At 35.9% G+C, this 12,981-nt stretch overlaps 1 protein-coding gene across 2 annotated transcripts in view; it reads right to left on the reverse strand.

Moving 5' to 3' along the window:
• The window catches only part of LOC138711163 (uncharacterized), a 1,508,851-nt gene that overhangs the window by 1,351,430 nt on the left and 144,440 nt on the right, over nucleotides 1-12,981 (reverse strand). Inside the window, exon 1 of one of the 2 annotated variants that reach the window (XM_069842516.1) lies at nucleotides 12,389-12,409. The exons of the other annotated variant lie outside the window; for it this stretch is intronic. The gene's annotated coding sequence lies outside the window, so the exon portion shown is untranslated. Of the gene's footprint in view, nucleotides 1-12,388; nucleotides 12,410-12,981 lie in introns of those variants that run through there. 2 annotated transcript variants of the gene reach the window in all.

The following is a 12,981-nucleotide window of genomic DNA, read 5'->3' on the forward strand; positions in this document are numbered from 1 at the left end:
CGTCTTGGAGGAAGGAAGGAACACACTCGTCGTGGAGAAAGGAATACACTCTTCGTGGAGGAAGGAAGGAAGGAATACACTCGTCGTGGAGGAAGGAAGGATACACTCGTCGTGGAGGAAGGAAGGATACACTCGTCGTGGAGGAAGGAAGGGACACACTCGTCGTGGAGGAAGGAAGGAATACGCTCGTTGTGGAGGAAGGAAGGAAGGAACACACTCGTCGTGGAGGAAGGAACACACTCGTCGTTGAGGAGGAAGGAATACACTCGTCGTGGAGGAAGGAATACGCTCGTCGTGGAGGAAGGAAGGAATACACTCGTCGTGGAGGAAGGAAGGAATACACTCGTCGTGAAGGAAGGAAGGAATACACTCGTCGTGGAGGAAGGAAGGAATACGCTCGTCGTGGAGGAAGGAAGGAATACACTCGTCGTGGAGGAAGGAAGGAATACACTCGTCATGGACGAAGGAAGGAATACGCTCGTCATGGAGAAAGGAAGGAATACACTCGTCGTGGAGAAGGAAGGAATACACTCATCGTGGAAGGAATACACTCTTCGTGGAAGGAATACACTCGTCGTGGAGGAGGAAGGAACACACTCGTCGTGGAGGAGGAAGGAATACACTCGTCGTGGAGGAGGAAGGAATACACTCGTCGTGGAGGTGGAAGGAATACACTCGTCGTGGAGGAGAAAGGAATACACTCGTCGTGGAGGAGGAAGGAATATACTCGTCGTGGAGAAGGAAGGAATCCACTCGTCGTGGAGGAGGAAGGAATACTCGTCTGTGAGGAAGGAATGCACTCGTCGTGTAGGAAGGAAGGAATACACTCGTCGTGGAAGGAGGAAGAAAAACACATGTAGTGAAGGAGGAAGAAATACATTCGTCGTTGAGGAGGAAGGAATACATTCCTTGACGGGCGAATAAGATCAACTGATATATGAAGATGGATGAATATGACTTATGGATTCACTGGATGGTTAACTGGGTACATGTATAGATTCGTTTGCACATACGTATAGGTATGTAGGAATCACCTTCTTACAAGATAAATTTATTGGAATCCAGCTTAATAGTACACTGCATATTCCAACTGCCTCAAGTCATCTCTGTCTAAACACGCCCTTCCATCGTACAACGCGGGTAAACGGTAATCCATTACTGTCCTACTTGAACGGGTAATTGATTTATAATTTGATGTATCTATTTGAATAGCGGAATATCAATAGTGAGTGATCTGATCATACGTCAATAATTCGCCAATTAACACCAGAACAGAACCTCCCAATAAACTTGTTGACATTGCTGCCACTAACGATAGCTTCCTTCAGGCCATGCAGATGACAGGCACGCCAATCAATTGAGCTGCAACGTCATACGTATTGCGGCCCACGGAAATTGGGGAATGTACAAACTACAATAATGTAACTTCAAGGACCAATCTATCGTACCTTTCGAGTTTTCAAAGACGCAAAGGTAAATATAATCCAAGTAAGGACAATTCTATGACTACAGCCAGTAAACTTATCATTGTAAATGAAGACATGCAAATATACAGGGTGTAGAAAAAATTTACTGACAAGCTTCCGTCAGGAAATTTATTGTCAAAGCTAGTAACTTGTATCTACACATCCCAGGAAATCACCCTATAGTCCTGTAGTGCTTATTTTCGGCTTTTATTCGAAGACGCTTTACCTTAAAAAGGCTAAATAGCGTCGAATTTAATTTGGGGAAAATGTTAAAACAAGTTTTGAACTATCAGGTACACGTTTCTTTTACATGCCTTAAATCTACGACATTGGAACTCCCAGATTTACTTCCCTCCGGGAGAAATTCATACTAATTACCAGCCTAATAGGCCTAACCTTTAAATTCGCAAAGTATCCTATAGGATACAACAGGTTAACAGGCTATATGCTGTAATTTTAACAGAACAATAGAAAAAATTGATAGAAAAATTAAAATTTCACAATACTATAATATTGTACAACAAATAAAATATGGACATTGAGATAGTTGTTTCCTTTACAGTCCGACACGGTTTATTAGTAGTATTTATTCCATATTTATAAACCCTATTTTACATATAGTATATTAGGGTTATATTTTAAACTAATCATAACAAATTGAAACTTACAGACTACCATACAATAAATATACACTTGTAAGCGTAAAACATATACAAATTAATTAGATAAGGCCTTGAAATTACAATCGGAAAACATAGAGAATTTAACATGAATAGACATGTTGCACTTATAGATAATATTATGACACTTCGCTAATATATACACACATACATACATACATACATACATACATACATACATACATACATACATACATACATACATACATACATACTTATGTAGAGACATAACATTATAGATACATACGGTGGATAAACATTAATTTGATTGAAGGCTTGAAATTATAATCCAAATACCTAGAGAATTTAACATGAATAGACATGTTGATCTTGTATATCATATTAGGATATTTTGCTAATATATGTACATTTGTAGACATAATATAATAACATGTAGACATATATTTATAAATATACACATGCATACATACATACATACATACATACATACATACATACATACATACATACAGAGACTCAGACACACAGATACATTATATACACATACATACACAGCAAGATGTACCTCAGTAACAGATAATTGGAAAGAATGAACAATATTAAATACCTTGGACAATCATTATCATTCCGACAAGGTTTAATAAACTTAACTTTTTAACCCTCAAATTGACAAAAATTCATTTCTCACAGTAGTTTCCCCCCCCCCCCCCACAAGGTTTAATAAACTACTGTGAGAAATGAAGTTTTGTCAATTTAAGGGTTAAAATTCATTGATCTCGGCCAAGGTCTAAAATAGAGGTTGGTTGTGACAGCATTTTGCCATCACAACTTCGAACTAAAACAGATCCGTAAAAATTGCTGTGATAGATAATAGCGATTTTGTCACAGTGTGATTTCTGTGTTCGGATGGTTCTTGGCGATTGCGAATGTGTTAACTGCCTGGCATTCACCGAGTCATTCACTAAAGATAATGTCAGGCAATATATGCCACATTCCAGCGGTAATATCATCATCAGTCGTAATGTAGAAGTTTATTTTGATGCAAGTCCCAGCTTGTGTAGGTTCTTCAAGTCTTCAATTCGTGGACATTTTACAAAATTAAGGAATATAACATATTGTTCTTTGCAAGGGGTATGTATATCGGAACGAATCCGAACTTATAAAGAAAATGTTTAAGATTATATGCATTTAAAATTTTTTAGTTTAGAATCAATAGCGTAAAGTGGGGGCTACTTGGATAACACTTTTCGATGTAAAATATGGGACTTTTATATTAGAGACATTAAAAATATACACTGCACCTACTTGGCCTACAAGATTACATAGCTGGTAAAAAATAGGAAAATATCTTTCACAAACTTAAACAAAAAAATGATTATGTGTCCAAATAGCCCCGATTTTGGGGTTACTTGAACACTTAACTGTTTTTAGGCATAAAACGTTTGGTATGCTTGTTAGGTGCTCATGTTACCCCGTAATATGTGGCAGAAGTCTTCAGAAATGTGAATATGTGTATAAAATATAACATTTTAAAGGAAAATGTAACATTTATTGAACTTTCATTTATTCTCACAAATTGTTTATTAAAAATTTACAAGTGACCTTAACAATCATCTAATTAAAAGTACAAAGAAGTAAAAGTAAAAATAACCAGCACTCCCAGAGATTCTGCAATAACGTCCTCTTCACTCTTACTTAGAACAGTTAGATATCCAACAGGTCCCGGATTCTTTCCAAGTATCTTCCATACAAAAGTAGCCCGAGGTACTTTAAATTTTTCTGCTGCCCTCTTCTTCGACATCCCTCCCCTAACTGTCTCTATCCCTTTTTCCGTATCTCCTTTTTTTTTGTAATTGATGCAGGGTTTAGATCCTGGAGTCTTTTCATAAGTTCGCACCATTTTAACCATTAACTACGTGTATCAATGGAAAATAAAAGACAATTTAAAAAAGTAACTGATAATGTAGATATTAAATGTAATCTCTCAACATGTCACGTTGTGTCCAAGTAGCCCCGCGGTGGTCATGTAGCCCCACTTTACGGTATTAAACCGGATACACAGCGCAAGTTTCATAACAGAGGGTCAAGGTATATATTTATTATTTATATATACAGGTAAAATTAATAAGTGATGACAATATAATTTAAAATTCTTTTTCATATTTTTTGTAATATGAATTGCCTTCACCTAACACAACACGAGACGTTAAGCTGACAACGTACGAGTGTCCATACCCTAGACGGGATTCGAACTAATGTCCGTGGCCTCTACGCTACGTTAAAGTTTCACGCCCCGGCCGTAGCGTACACCTTGTCCGGCTATTTCTGTTTCTGGTGATCATAATTTAGCTACACTACATGTCACGAAGCAATGACCCGCAATCGTCTAATGACGTGACTGACGTAATTTTAATAAGAGCTTGTGAGGCGATGAGCGAACTTGTTAACGCCAACGTCGGTGTCACTGCTTCAAATTCTGTCAAGATGTGCTTTGATCAAACTGCGACAAGTAATAATGGAAAAGACAGCCGGAGAACGCCTTTTCTGTGAACGGAATTGAGAATGTCCAATCGCCTTCACATACGATGTACTCGTATAAACGCACATACATACGAGTCCACTTGATTATAGCATATCTAAGGCAGCATTGGAATGATTCAAACTGGTTGCATAATTGTCGTCAGCATGGGTTGGGGGGGGGGGGCTACTCATGTGAGAGTCAATTAGTAACTGTATGCCAGGATTTAGCAGACGGAATAGATTCAAATAGTCAAGTAGATGCAGTAATTATTGACTTTTCATGCGCATTCGATGTAGTCCTACTCGACATATTGTTGGTTAAACTACAATCAACGCGAGGTTGACTTCAGAGTACTCCAGTGGATCAAGGAATTTTTAACTTGTCGCAGTTAGAGAGTACAAGTAGGGAAGGAATTATCGAGCCCAATATAAATTACTTCCGGAGTCCCACAGGGAAGTGTCTTAGGGCCCCTTCTATTCCTGGCTTTTGTAATTGATCTGCCAGGTAACAGCTTGTCCAGGGTTTGTTTATTCGCAGATGACTGTATCCTATACATTTATTTTTTTATTTTAGTAGGTTATTTTACGACGCTTTATCAACAGCTTGGGTTATTTAGCGACTGAATGAGATGAAGGTGATAATGCCGGTGAAATGACTCCGGGGTCCAACACCGAAAGTTACCCAGCATTTGCTCATATTGGGTTGAGGGAAAACCCCGGAAAAAACCTCAACCAGGTAACTTGCCCCGACCGGGAATCGAACCCGGGCCACCTGATTTCGAGGCTAGACGTGCTAACCGTTACTCCACAGGTGTGGACTACCCTATACAGGAAAATAAAAAGTTATGAAGATACTACTCTTCTTTAGAATGACGTCGATAGAATAAACGATGGGCAATGGCCAACAAAATGAAAATAATTTCTCTAAACAGCAAAGCCGTCAACTTTACAAGAAAAAGAAATAAAATAATCGCATCGTATATGTAAGGGGATGAAGCCAATCCGCAAGTTAACAAATGTAAATACCTAGGAATAACTTCTAGCAGCGATCTCGGCTGGGGGGAACACGTTACAGACACAGCGGGAAAAGCATGGAGAGCATTACACTTTGTTGTGAGGGTACTAAGAAGAAGCTCTGATAAATCCAAAGAGATTGCATATGTCACTAGTTCGTCCAGAACTGGAATATGGTGCTGCATATTGGGATCCGTACAGATTAGAACATATTAAGACATTAGAAAAGATTAAAAAAACGGGCTCTCATGCGTTGTAATAATTCACCACTAAAATGGAACTCACTCACGGACATGAGAACGCGAATTCGATTATGCGCACTGTTCAAAACATACAGAGGTGAGCCTGCCTGGAGAGAAGTAAAAAAATAGGTTGCTGACGCCAAATTACTCTTTAAGGAACAACCACTCATATAAATTGAGGGAAAGAAGACAGGACGGACACTGGAAAGTTTTTTCTCTTTATATATATATATATATATTTTTTTTTTTTTAATTTTACTACTGCCACCGGATATTTATCATTTGCAGTATTAATGAATACATACATATAGCCTACACGTTCAATGTAATTCCATAAATATAGAACTGATCACATGTATTTTGTATTTACTTCAGAAAACTGCAATGTTTGTCACTATTCAATAAATTCTTGGTCCATTAAACGAAATTACATTCGGCTGATCGACTACCCAATCTTTCACGGAACAGGAGTGGTAAACACAATAAGCTTCAGGATTCCATGAAAACCTTCGGGTCCCACATCCGTAAAAAAAAAAAAAGCCTCTCCCGTATCCGCGTTTGATACATTCCGAAACTTACCGTGAATAGACGAAACCGCGGTTAATTGCAAAGCCTATAAATAATATCCGTTGCTAGGTTACTACTGAAGCACGTGCCAGAACAGTGAAAATAAATAGTGAGGGTAATGCCACTAAGGACAGTGTTGATGACATATTACTATAATTTATGTATACAGAACACGACTAAATTCTAGATTTTCTATAAAACCCTAGATCATACATACCCCAGATAGGTCGGCCTTATAGGCTTTGACGTTAACAACTTTTGTCAGGTTTACTACGCTGCCATCTAGTTGTTACATAAGGAGTCACGTCATAATTCCCATTTTAATTGCATTGCCGACTGTACTGACATCTCGTGTTCGTTTACGGCGGACGGGTGGCGATCCTGGCGGTTGTTCTCTTCAAAGTGCTGCCGATTTTAACATAGCGATTACCTATCTGGTTACATATATGATCTAGGATAAAACTCTTTAAGTTAAGACGTTAGGAGCTATAATACGTAAAAAAAAAAAAAAAAAAAAAAAAATGTCGCCGAGGTTAACCGGGGAATCATGTAGGATAAACTAGGGAATCATATAGGACTATTTTTAAAAAACTACAAATAATGCCCATGGCTTGTCAGTATATTTTTTCATTAATAATCTTCCTCGTATGTAATCGTGAAAACTTTGTAACTAATTCAACAGTTCATAATATAAATACAAGTCAAAAAATAACTTTCATACGCCATCGGGAAGTCTATTGTGATATCAAAAAGGAGTGTGTTATATGGCAGTAAAAAATTTTAATAGCCTCTCTATCGATATAAAAAATGAAACTCAAAACATTAGATTATTTAGGGCCAAATTAAAGAAGTACCGGTACCTAATTTCTTCTATTCTGTAGGTGAATTCATGACATTCAATAACGCTTCATGAAATTTATACTAAAACTTTGTGTTATAATACTAGTAGACTATATTGTAAACCTCGTCGTATATATTTCATGTAGACTGTGACTGTAAATTATGACTTTATAATAGTATTACGTTTTTTGACTTGTTCCATATTCTAGCTGTGAAGCAATGTATGAATACCATGGAAGGTTAATAAATACAATACAATACAGTACAATACAATACAATAGGCCTGGTTATCAAAGTAGGATGAAGTTAAGCAATAATAATCGCTTCAGAATATGAAATAAAACATGATCAATCAATTTTGTTACAACAGACTTAATTTTTCTATGTCTCTAATAGGCTAAAATAATAATAAAATGAGTGCAATCAAAAACATATCCACTGAAAATAGTATGTCTAATGATGAATTCTCTAGAAATTTCAGCAGCGTAGGTGATAGAACTTTAAAATAAATACCTAGTGTTCTTTTGATTAGACTGAAGCATTTTATTGTGAAATTTAGTTATATAATGCAACCTAACACTGACAAATATCTTCAAAAAACAATTGTTTAGTTTCTTCATAACACTTGTGGAAAACCAGGTATATCGAGAAGAGTTTTAGAAATTAATGATCCACACTTAATTTTATGAACACTGCCATTAAAAATACTAGATATTTGATTTTCGCAATCCATAAGATTTGAATCTACTTTACTACTACTTTATAATTGTATTAAGTTTTTTGACTTGTTCCATATTCTAGCTGTGAAGCAATGTATGAATACCATGGAATGTTAATAAATACACTATACAGATTACTGTATTTAAAGACAAATTATAGCAATTACAGTATGAATCTTTCTTCCAAACAGAGCTTATTATGACAGAAAAGTCACAACTAGTCGGTGGAGTCAGCTGAACTGTGCATTTTCAGCTGTTGTCACGCGCGTTCCTGGGTTATCAGGTCGGAAAGGGGGCGTCGTTTTATCTCAACAATTGACATTCACCGATGATTGATTGTATAATTTTAGACACCCCTATAACCTAGCCAGGATGGAGGGACTATAGACATAACCAGCAACCCAAATCTACTCTCGCTAGCACACACTCCAATATGACGAAGGAAATTGGAGGGGAAGCTGGAATCGAGGCAAAATAACACGCGGCTCTGTCGTATCCCTCAAAACAATGCCTCGATTTAATAAACTAATGCAAAACCGGGGGATGCAGGGAGGGGTGTTCTAGCTTTGCCGCCATGAATTGAAACGACCCCTTCCCTCTTCCTCCCCGTACTATCCTACTCTTGTTGCTATAATTAATGGAATGTTCACACGAAACCGCCTCATTTCGACAAGTAAAGGGGGAAGAGAGAACACTGCTCCAATATTACGCCAAAGAATTTCGCAGGAAAGAAATGTCAATTATATCAAGGAAATCAATATTTTCCGCAGGCACATGGATGTCATCCCAGGACTGCGGAGCGCTTCAGATATGAGTGTAAAGCTGTGATAAACGCCATGTCGTCGTGATGTACGCAAAGGTTAAGGCAAAGGCCTGACACTGCGTGGAAGCCCGCCGTGGATTAGATTTCCTCCACAGTGCCTTGTAGAGACACTTCAAAGTTTGGTCATGGGTAAACATTACACAGGAGTGACCCACAAATTTTATCTACCATTACAAATTGTGAAATATTAAAAAATATTTAACAATAATTTAATAGGCCTACGTTCCATTTCGTAACTCATCTATCAATACAAACTGTAGCAAATACAAAAATATTTAAAAACAAATTAATACGTTCCATTTTGTAACTTACTTATCTAACAATACAAACTAAAACATACTGTATACAAAAAAAATTAACAATAACCTACTACGTTTCATTTTGTAACTTATCTACCAATACAAACTGCATAATATAGGCCTACAAAAATATTTAAAAACGAATTAATACGTTCCATTTTGTAACTTACTTATCTAACAATACAAACTGAAACATACTGTATACAAAAAAAAATTAACAATAACCTACTACGTTCCATTTTGTAACTTATCTACCAATACAAACTGCATAATATAGGCCTACAAAAATATTTAAAAACGAATTAATACGTTCCATTTTGAAACTTACTTATCTAACAATACAAACTGAAACATACTGTATACAAAAAAAAAAAATTAACAATAACCTACTACGTTCCATTTTGTAACTTATCTACCAATACAAACTGCATAATATAGGCCTACAAAAATATTTAAAAACGAATTAATACGTTCCATTTTGTAACTTACTTATCTAACAATACAAACTGAAACATACTGTATACAAAAAAATTAACAATAACCTACTACGTTCCATTTTGTAACTTATCTACCAATACAAACTGCATAATATAGGCCTACAAAAATATTTAAAAACGAATTAATACGTTCCATTTTGTAACTTACTTATCTAACAATACAAACTGAAACATACTGTATACAAAAAAAAATTAACAATAACCTACTACGTTCCATTTTGTAACTTATCTACCAATACAAACTGCATAATATAGGCCTATAAAAATATTTAAAAACGAATTAATACGTTCCATTTTGTAACTTACTTATCTAACAATACAAACTGAAACATGCTGTATACAAAAAAAAATTAACAATAACCTACTACGTTCCATTTTGTAACTTATCTACCAATACAAACTGCATAATATAGGCCTACAAAAATATTTAAAAACGAATTAATACGTTCCATTTTGTAACTTACTTATCTAACAATACAAACTGAAACATACTGTATACAAAAAAAAAAATTAACAATAACCTACTACGTTCCATTTTGTAACTTATCTACCAATACTAACTGCATAATATAGGCCTACAAAAATATTTAAAAACGAATTAATACGTTCCATTTTGTAACTTATCTACCAATACAAACTGCACAATATACAAAAATATTTTAAAATAACTTAACATGTTCCATTTTGTAAATCTTATCTGCCAATGCAAACTGTAACATGTACAAAAATATTTAAAAATAACATAATGCACTCCATTTTGTAAGTATAGTAATACAAACTATAACCTACAAGGAGCTTACTTTCAAAACGACCCTTGTCCATTCTCATAAATTTGTCGGAAATCACGAAAAACGTTTCTAGGTCTAAAATCTCTTACCAGATAGGCAAGAGACATTATGAAACCAAAGAGGCTGGGTGCATTTAGAATCAAATGAAAGCATGAAATTCTTTGATTCCAAAACTAGGAATTAATATTTTGTCGCAATTTTTCTGTGGACAAGAGTCAGTTTGATTCCAGTAGTCACTTTTAACACAAGTTTTTAGTAGTTTAGAGGGCGTTATGAAGTAAAATCATGACAGTTGTATGTAAAGTTATATTTGAAAAAAATGCATGAACACAGAAAACTCATTTTCGTTAGCAAGTGGACAAGAGATGTTTTGAAAGCCAATTTTGTAGAGCAACTCTTATTAAAGAGGATTCCCCGGATCTTTCTTGATATAGAGCGGAAAAGATTAAAGTCTGATGGCGCAAGATCAGGGGAACAGGGTGGATGTGAAATATAACGTTCCAATAGAGGTCTCGGATAGCCGCTCTTGTAATGTTAGCAGTATTTGAACGGGTATTATCATGCTGCAAAAATCACTTAATGCAGTCTTCCCGTTTTTTTTCTTTGGATTACCTTGTTTGTCCCACCAGATATACGACATTAGCTTTATAGACAGCAGTTTTTGTTTCTTTCTGTTCTTGATGTTTATGTAAAGACACTACCTATTTTTCGCCACCAGTAACAATCTGGGACAAAAACGATCCATGTTGCTGACAACCTATTGATGAGCAAGAAAAAAGCACAAATGTATGTATTTATTTACACTGCAAATGGGTATATACCCGGTGGCAGTGGTAGCTCCTAAATTAAATGAAGCACGATCACATAACATAACATTTAAAGTAAATATGCTCATACCTGCACAAGTACCTTTCAGCACTACACTCATTTCGCTGTCAACTCACTCACTGCATTGGACTACGACACAGTTCACTGATTCTATCCTGATTTCACTAACACTTCAAAAACATTTTACTGTTAAAATACTTGTCACTGCCACTATAAATTTGTTTTATAATGCATTTACTCCTTCACTGACAGAAACACACTTCACTGACACTTCACACTTCTTCACTGATACAACACTTCAATAACAAAATATCAATTACACCCTCTAAATAGTGTCTAGAATATATTACAGTATATTAGTAAAGTCCTTAAGCCTATTTGCAAATACATTTTTGGTTGTTGGTAAAGCCTTTAGTAAGTCTGCAGGTAAAGCATTCCAGTCCCTGATAGTACGATTGAGAAAAGAAAACTTTCCAGTGTCCGTCCTCTGTCTTCTTTTCTTCAATTAATATGAGTGGTCGTTCCTTGAAGAGTAATTTGGCGGCTGCAACCTTTTTTTTTTTTTATTTCTCTCCAAATGGTAACATGCTAATTTTTGTTGTTTTCGCTCAAAACTTACAGTACACATACATCCAGTTTTTTAACTTGTTCATGGAATGAAAATGTCGTACGATAGTTGACAGTTAATCATACTGGCCAATTTCCGAGTTGATCGACAAGTCATCATGAATTAATCTGATTAAGAAGTCTTCATCAAAGTCGGTCTTACTGAGCGTGGAAAATCATTCATGTCAAAACGGTCATCTTTGAAACGAGAAACGCATTTTCGTGCCGTACTTTTAACGTAAACGATACAAATGATTCTAGTGACCTCCGATGCATTTACTCCTTTGTTAAACTTAAACGAAAGTACAGGTCGGAAATGTGTTTTCTTTTTTCTATTTGGTACTCCATTTTCTTTCGATCATAATTAACATTAAAAAAAAAAAGAAAAATTCAAGATGTATCAGGAACAAAATACTATGACATTAAAATGAAAAATAACAAATATCAAATAATTTTTTTACAAAGGCCCTATTACCTTAAAAAACAATAACGCTATGAATGTACGCTTCAACCTGTTAAAATAAAATTACTCGAATACCTTTTTGTCTGTCACCGGAGCAAAGTTCACGTTTAGGTCCCAAAATGTATTTCCTCACATCACTTACCTGTAACAAAAAAGAAAACATCAATTAAATCATTGCCACACGATGAAACAAAATACAAAAAAATCATAAATATTTTCAACAACGACTTCTGACCAACTAGATAAATAATGAATGATCAAATAATATTCTGAACTGTCTTCCACACCGAAGACTCGCGTTAAAATTTTGAATCCAATCAATTTTTAAAAATACTGTACAAAGCAACCAAGATCAAAACAGATGCCAGAACGAGAGTTGGAGGCCAGCAGGCCTAAATCTTTATGATGAAAAGAGCCATAATTAAGGTGACGATCATCATTAGGGTGAGAACGATCAGCTTTGTGGTGAAGATGATCAACATTGAGGTGACGACGATCACCATTAAGGTGACGACGGTCAGCATTAAGGTGACGGTGATCAGCATTAAGGTGACGACGGTCAGCATTAAGGTAACGGTGATCATCATTAAGGTGACGACGATCAGCATTAAGGTGACGACGATCAGCATTAAGGTGACAACGGTCAGCATTAAAGTGACGGTGATCAG

Source organism: Periplaneta americana, chromosome 12, assembly GCF_040183065.1.
Source record: "Periplaneta americana isolate PAMFEO1 chromosome 12, P.americana_PAMFEO1_priV1, whole genome shotgun sequence".
NCBI lineage: Eukaryota > Metazoa > Arthropoda > Insecta > Blattodea > Blattidae > Periplaneta > Periplaneta americana.